The sequence below is a fragment of the Elephantulus edwardii genome, unplaced genomic scaffold (assembly GCF_000299155.1).
Source record: "Elephantulus edwardii isolate Elephantulus edwardi_28Jun2011 unplaced genomic scaffold, EleEdw1.0 scaffold00492, whole genome shotgun sequence".
NCBI lineage: Eukaryota > Metazoa > Chordata > Mammalia > Macroscelidea > Macroscelididae > Elephantulus > Elephantulus edwardii.
The window spans coordinates 153,859-161,007 of record NW_006400242.1 but is presented as its reverse complement, the minus strand read 5'-3'; the positions used below and the strand labels follow the sequence as shown (position 1 = coordinate 161,007).

Sequence of the window (7,149 nt, the reverse complement as noted above, 5' to 3'; positions counted from 1 at the left end):
TGTACATGGGGTAGCTATGAGTCGCAGGCGACTCAACCACACATAACAACAACAATCCATACTAAATCACACATAAAAGTTTAAAAATAGGTGCGTCTGTGCACAGTCTGTGCACCTCGCGGTGCTGGACCCTGTTTCTGCAATCTCCTGCACAAATGGGCTTTGTGGCTTAGGGGTTTTTTCTTCCCTCCCGGTGTTCTGCCACCTGTGATCGCGCTGAGGCCTGAGGTGTCACTGCCGAGGTTTCCACCAAGCCACAAACAAAAGTATGGCGGCCATCCCGTCCAGCGGCTCGCTTGTGGCTACCCACCACTACTACCCGCGTTGTCTGGGATCCACTTCCAGTAACAGCTCCTGTGGAAGCGCTAAGTACCCGGGGGAAGACATTCTCCACCACCCAGGGTTCCCCAAGGCTGACCTGGGCCACTGGTGGGCCAGCTTCTTTTTCGGGAAGACCTGTGTTCCATTCACGGCCACTGTGTTGGAGTCTCCAGAGCACTTGGGACCCGAGGCCTCTGGAGATGTGGTCACCTGTGACCTAGCCCAGGGCAGCACAAGGAAGCATCCTGGTAGCACCCAGGCGGCGCTGGCCTCAGGCTCCTCTTGAAAGGGCACCATCACCACCACCACCGCCGATGCCTTCCTGAGGGTCTTCTGTCAGCACTTCCCTGCCCCACCCCATAGACTAGGCAGGTGCACTAAGTGCGGAAGTGGGTGGTTCTTTCTATTTCAAAAAAGCAAAAGATCAAAAAGTTGAGAGAGAACCCCATTATTTACTCTTTAATCACACACGAGCTTTTCGAATATCCATAGCTGTTTTATCCACCCCAAATGAAAATAAACTTGAAGCCTCCTGGGTCAGGGTACCTGTTGTGATGGTGGGGGAAATCCAAGTCTCCTGTTCCTTTGCCTTCTTGTTCCCCTGAACTTCTTTCTCACATGGCACTCAGCCTCCCAGCCTTGCCCAAGGACTGCAGGTTCCTCCTTGTTCCATGCGTGGAGTTCTGGGCCAGGGTGCTGTTTAGTATTTTTCAAAATTATTTCTCTTGAGTGCTACATAGTACTCCATCTTGTGATTGTATCACAATTTCTCAATTCAGTCATTGGTTTACAGACTCTTGGGCCATTTCTATTTTCTTCTGAATAACATTGCTATGAACTGTTTCCTTCAGGGTATATTCCTAGCAGTAGAATAGCTGGGTCAAATGGAATTACCATGTCCAGTTTTTTGAGGAAATGCCAAACTTTCAGAGTGGTGGTACCATTTCGAAGTCCCACTATTAATATATGAGAGTTTCAATCTCTCTTCATCATCTTCACCATTTATTGCTGTCTTCTTAAACTTTGTCATTGCTACTGGGGTGAGATGGTTTTGATTTGCATCTCTCTTATTGCCAGTGATTTTTAACATTTCTCTTGGCCATCTAAATGTCTTCCTCTGTTAAAATTCTTTCATATCTTTTGCCCATTTTGTGATTTTCAGTCTTTTTCTTAAGGAGGCCCTGTAGTGTTCTATAAACTTTCATTATGGAATGCTTGTCTAAGATATCATTGCCAGATGATTTTCTCCTACTCAGTAGGGTTTCCCCCAACCCACTCTATTGGAAAACACACAGGGACTTACTCTTTATAAGGTCTCATCCATTGATGTTAGCCTCTCCTGATTGTGCATTTCTGGCTATATTTGCCAGCCTGGGGTAATCGGGATGGGTGTGTCAGAGGCAATGAGATTGGCACAAGATAGAGCAGGGTTTAGGGCTGTTGTCCATAGGGTCGCTATGAGTCGCAAACGACTCAACGGCACATAACAACAACAACAACAACATTTTAGGCTTTCTTAGTTTCATCCCATTTAGTCTCTTATGATTTTTATGGTTTTATAACCCTAGGTCTGTGACCAACTTGAGTTTACTTTTGGCTATGGTGTGAGATGTGGATCCTTCTTTAGCTTTCTGCAGGTCACTGTCCAATTTTTCCAGTACCATTTGTAGGAAAATTTTGTAATTTCCCCATTTCATAGGTTTTGCTTCCTTGTTAAATACCAGTTGAACATAGGTAGATGGGTTAATTTCTGAGTTCTTGATTCTGTTCCATTGGTCTATGTATCTGTCATTGTACTGCACCATGCTGCTTTGGTTATTACAGGTATGTAAGAGGTGTCAAGATGAGGGAGTTCTAGGCCTCCCAATTCATTTTTATTTTCACAAATGCTTTGCTTGTTCAGATTCTCTTTCCCTTCCAAGTATACTTACTTGCCTCTTGCCTTTTCTGGAGCTCTGGTGGCCTAGTGGTGAGAAGCTGTGCTGCAATCCCAAAGGCACATTATTCGAGGCCACCAATTGCTTCATGGGAGAGGAATGGGCAATCTCCTCCCATGCAATTAACTTCCTCTGAAAACTCACCAGAAGGTATGCTATGGGTCAGTTCTGACTTGATGGTACACTACCACCACCACCACAGCAACAACATTGCCTTTTCTGTCTCTTTGAAAACTGAATTTGGAATCTGTATTGGGATTGTGTTGAACAGGTAGATTGCTTTCAGTGGGATTATCATTTGCACTATATTGAGTCTACCTATTCACGATCAGACATCCCATTGAGTTAAGTCTTTTATTGTTCTCACAGTAGTGTTTTGTAGTTTTCTTTATAAAGGTATTTTTGTGTCTCTAGTTAAGTTTATTTCAAAGTAGCTCAATGTGTGGTTGGCTATTATAAATGGTGTTGCTTTCTAGTTTCCTTTTCTGTGTTTTCTTTGTTGCTGTAGAGGAATACTACTGATTTTTTAAAAAAAATTATTTTATATTGGCTTGCTTACAGAATTCTTATACACTGTGTTTTACATTATTCTTCATTCATGTTGTGCTTTATTCAGTCATTCCCATATATTATGTCTTATAAAAGAAATCACTATTTGACTATGCACATCATTACCCTGTCTGTATTTTGAGGTCCCTGCTGGATCTTTCCTATTTCCTTTATTCCATCCCTCTACAAACTGAATTATGGAAACCCTGTGGTTTTGCCCCTACCCAGTCCAAGTTTTGCCAGCACCAAAATGCTTTTAGTCTTTCTCCACTGAGAATGATATTGGCTCTTGGTTTTGCATACATATTTTTTACTATGTTGAAGAAATTATCTTCTATTTCTATTTTGCTTAGTGTCTTAATCAGGAAGGGTGTTGGATTTTGTCAAATGCCTTTTCTGCATCAGTTGCTAGGATCACATGGTTCTTGTTAGTTGCTTTGTTAATATGATGAATTACATTTATTATTTTTCTTACCTTGAACCGTCCTTGCATACCTGTTAGGAATCCCACTTGGTCATGATGAATTATTTTTTTATACGGTGTTTGCTTCTATTGGTTAGGATTTTGTTAAGGATTTTTATATCTTTGTTCATGAGAGATGTTGGTCTATAGTTGTTGGGGTTCTTCTTTTTTCTTTTTCTTTGCCTGGTTTTGGTATTAGGGTTATGTTTACTTCATAGAATTTCTCTGGGAGTGTTCCTTCTTTTTCTATTTTTTAAAAAATAATTTCAGTAGACTTGGTGATAAATCTCCTCTGAATGGTGGAATTCCGCTGTGAAGCCATCTGGCCCAGAACTTTTTTTTGGAGGGAGTCTTCTTATAATCTGCTCAATATCTTCTTTTGTCATGGGTCAGTTCAAGTGATCTACATCTGTCCATGTTAATCTGGGTAGGGCATGAGTTTCAAGGAATTTGCCCATTTTCTCTAAGTTTTCAAATTTATCAGAGTATAACTTTTTATAATATTCTGATATTATAGCTTTAATTTCCTCTGGTTAAGTTGTAGTGTTATCTTGATAATTCCTTAATCAAGTTATTTGGGTCTTCTCCTTTTTTCTTTTGTTAGGTTTGCCAGTGGTTTGTCTATTTTATTGACCCTTTCAAAAAACTAACTCCTGGTTTTGTTGATGGTTTAAAATTTTACTCTATTTCATTGATTTCAACTCTTGTTTTTATAATTTCCTTTCTTCTAGAGGTTGTGGGGTTAGAGTGTTTTCTTTTTCTATTTGATAAAGGTGTTAGTAATATCATTACATTTATTTCTTTCTCCATTTTTTATGTGTTTGCCTATTGTATTAATTGCCTCCTAAGGACTGCCTTAGCTGCATCCCAGGTGTTTTCATACATTGTATTTTCATTATAATTCATTTAGAGGAACTTTAAAATTTCATTATTTATTTCTTCTCTAACTCATTCATGTGCCAGTGTATGTTTAGCTTTCACATTGGTGGTTTTATAAGCTTTATCCTTTTGTGGATAATTTTTTATGGCTTTGTGGCCTGAGAAGATACATTGTATTATTTCAGTGTTTTTTAAGTTGTTGAGGCTTACTTTGTGCCTACATTATCTATTCTGGAGAATGTACCATGTGCATTTGAGAAGAAAATGAATTGAGGTTTAGTTGAGTGCAGTACTTAGAATAAATCCATAAAGTTGGCTGAATGCATAGTTTAGATCTTCTGCATCTTTCTTAATTTTCTTTTGTGTCAACCTGTCCTTGGTGAGAATGTTGTGTTAAAGTCTAAAACTACTATTGTGGTGCTATTTCTTTCTTCTCTTCTCCTAAGCATTATTTTATGCAAGTGTATAATTAGATGCATAGATGTTCATCCTGGTTATGTTTTCTTGATCTGTTATGCCCTTAATCATTGATAGTGCCCTTATCTTTTATGATGGTTTTCATCATGAACTCTATTTTAGCAGATCAGTATTGCCACTCCTGCCTTTTTGTGGATGTCATTTGTTTGGTATGGTCCCCCCCCCTTTGATTTTTTAGTTTATATTTATCTTTATTTCTTAGATAAGTCTTTTGTAGACTACATATTGATGGGCTTTGCTTTTCATCCATTCTGCTACTTACTTTTTTCTTTATTAGTGAATAGTCCATTCATATTAAATGTGGTTTTTGACAAGTCTGGTTTTATCATTGCCATTTTTGTTGTATTTCTTTTTTGTTGTTTCTAGTTACTATGTTCCATCCACTTTCCTTTGTTGTCCCTGTGTGAAAGACTTCCCTTAAAAGATTCCTTCTCTTGTAGATTTGGTCTTGCTGTCACAAATTTCTTAAGTTTCTTATTTTCTGCAAAGAATGTAATTTTCCCTTCATATTTGATGGAGAATTTTGCTGAATATAGGAGCCTTGGTTTTCAATTGTCTTGCATAGTTTCTGTTGAACTTAATCCAATTTATTTTCATTTCTAGGTATCTCTTTATTTTTCTCATGCTGCTCTTAGTATTCTATCCTTATCTTTTATTTTGGAGAATTTGACTGCAATATATCTTTTTGCATTTTAAAAAATATAACCTATTTGGTATTCAAAAAATTTCTTGAATGTAGATTTCCTGATTCTTCATAATATCTGGGAAGTTTTCGGTTTCCCCATACCTCTCATGTTCTGGAATTCCAGTCATAATTATGTTGTTCCTTTTCATGTTATTCTATATGATTTAATATTTTCTTCATTGTCTTCATGACTCGTCTCTGATTTTTCTTCTAGTATGTTTCTGTTGAAGTTCTTTTCTTTAAGTTTACTAAGTCTCTGCTCCATCTCTTCTCTTTTGTCTCTCTAACATGTTAGACACTTCTGCCATTTTGGTCTTAACACTCCTTTCACACCTTCTGTCTTGGAGCTTAATGTCTTCCTTTGACTTTGGAGTGGTGTGAGATAGGGCACCAGCGTAAGCAGTTTATGTGCAGGGTATCTCAAGTCAGCCATCCCTCTCTCAGAAAGCTGAGAAAGTCTTTCCCCTGATTGTAGCTCTGTGTCCCAAGCTGCACTGCAATCTCAGAGGTACATGGTTTGAGTCCACCAGGTGCTCTGCTGTAGAAGGAGGGGCAATCTCCTCCTGTACCAGTCAGATCCAATTTGACAGTATACACAAAAAAGAATAAAAACAAACAACAATGAAAACTCTCTCGTCCTATTTGGCACCTGTGTGGAATCCTATTATTTTCGTATATTGATCTTTTATCCTGCCACTTTACTGAGTTGGTCTACTAGGCCTAACAGTTTTTTGCTTGAGTTCTTGGGTATTTCTGTGTACACATATCATCTACATATATAAAGACAGTTTTACCACTTCTTTGCCCATCGGGATGCCTCTAATTTCCTTCTCTTGTCATATTGCCCTAGCAAGTACTTCCAATACAATATTGAATAACAGTGGGAAAAGTGTGCATACTTTTTTGGTCCCTGCTCTGAAAGGGAATATTTTTATTATTTCTCCATTGAGAATGATGTTGACTCTTGACTTTGTATATGTACTTTTCACTGTGTTGAGGAAATTCCCTTTCATTCCTATTTTATTCAGTGTTTTAATTAGGAAGAGTTGCCTAATTTTGTCAAAGGCCTTTTCTGTGTCAATTGATAGGATCATGTATTGCCTGTTCTTTGTTTGTTATTGAGATGAATTACATTGATTTTTTTATGATGAACCATCCTTGCCCACCTGTTATAAATCTCACTTTGTTATGTTGAATTTGTTTTATTATATCATTGCATTCTATTTGCTAGGATTTTGCTAAGTATTTCTGCATCTGTATTCATGAGAAATACTGGTGTCTAGTTTTCCTTTTTGGTGATGTCTTTAACTGATTTTGATATTAGGGATCATGCTTGCTTCATAGAATGACTTTAGGAGTTTTACTTCTTTTTCTATTCTTTTTTAAAAAGTTGTATTTTATACTGCTTTACATACAAAGTTCATACAGTTCATATACATTGTTTTTCACACAGGCCCTTTCCCCTTTATTTTTCTATTCTTTAAAATAATTTGAGTAGAATTGGTGATGGTTCATCTCTGAATGTTTGGTAGAATTCAGCCATGAAGCCATATGGTCCAGTACTTTTTTGGGGAGATGTCTTTATAACCAGCTGAATTTCTTTTTTTGTGACGAGTCTGTTCAAGTGTTCTACATCTGTCTGTGTCAATATATGAAGAGTGTGAGTTGCTAGGAATTATTCCATTTTTTTAGGTTTTCAAATTTAACAGAGCATAGATATTCTTAATATTCTGATAGTATCAATTTAATTTCAGCTAGTTCTGTTGTGATGTCTTCTCTCTCTCTTTTTTTGTTAACTTTACCAATAGTTTGTTCATTTTATTGACCCTTTTGAAGAC

General features: G+C 37.6%; 1 pseudogene; it reads left to right on the top strand.

Annotated features, from left to right (window-relative positions):
* Positions 1 to 268: 268 nt before the first annotated feature.
* On the top strand, positions 269 to 607 carry LOC102869183 (annotated as a pseudogene).
* Positions 608 to 7,149: the final 6,542 nt, after the last annotated feature.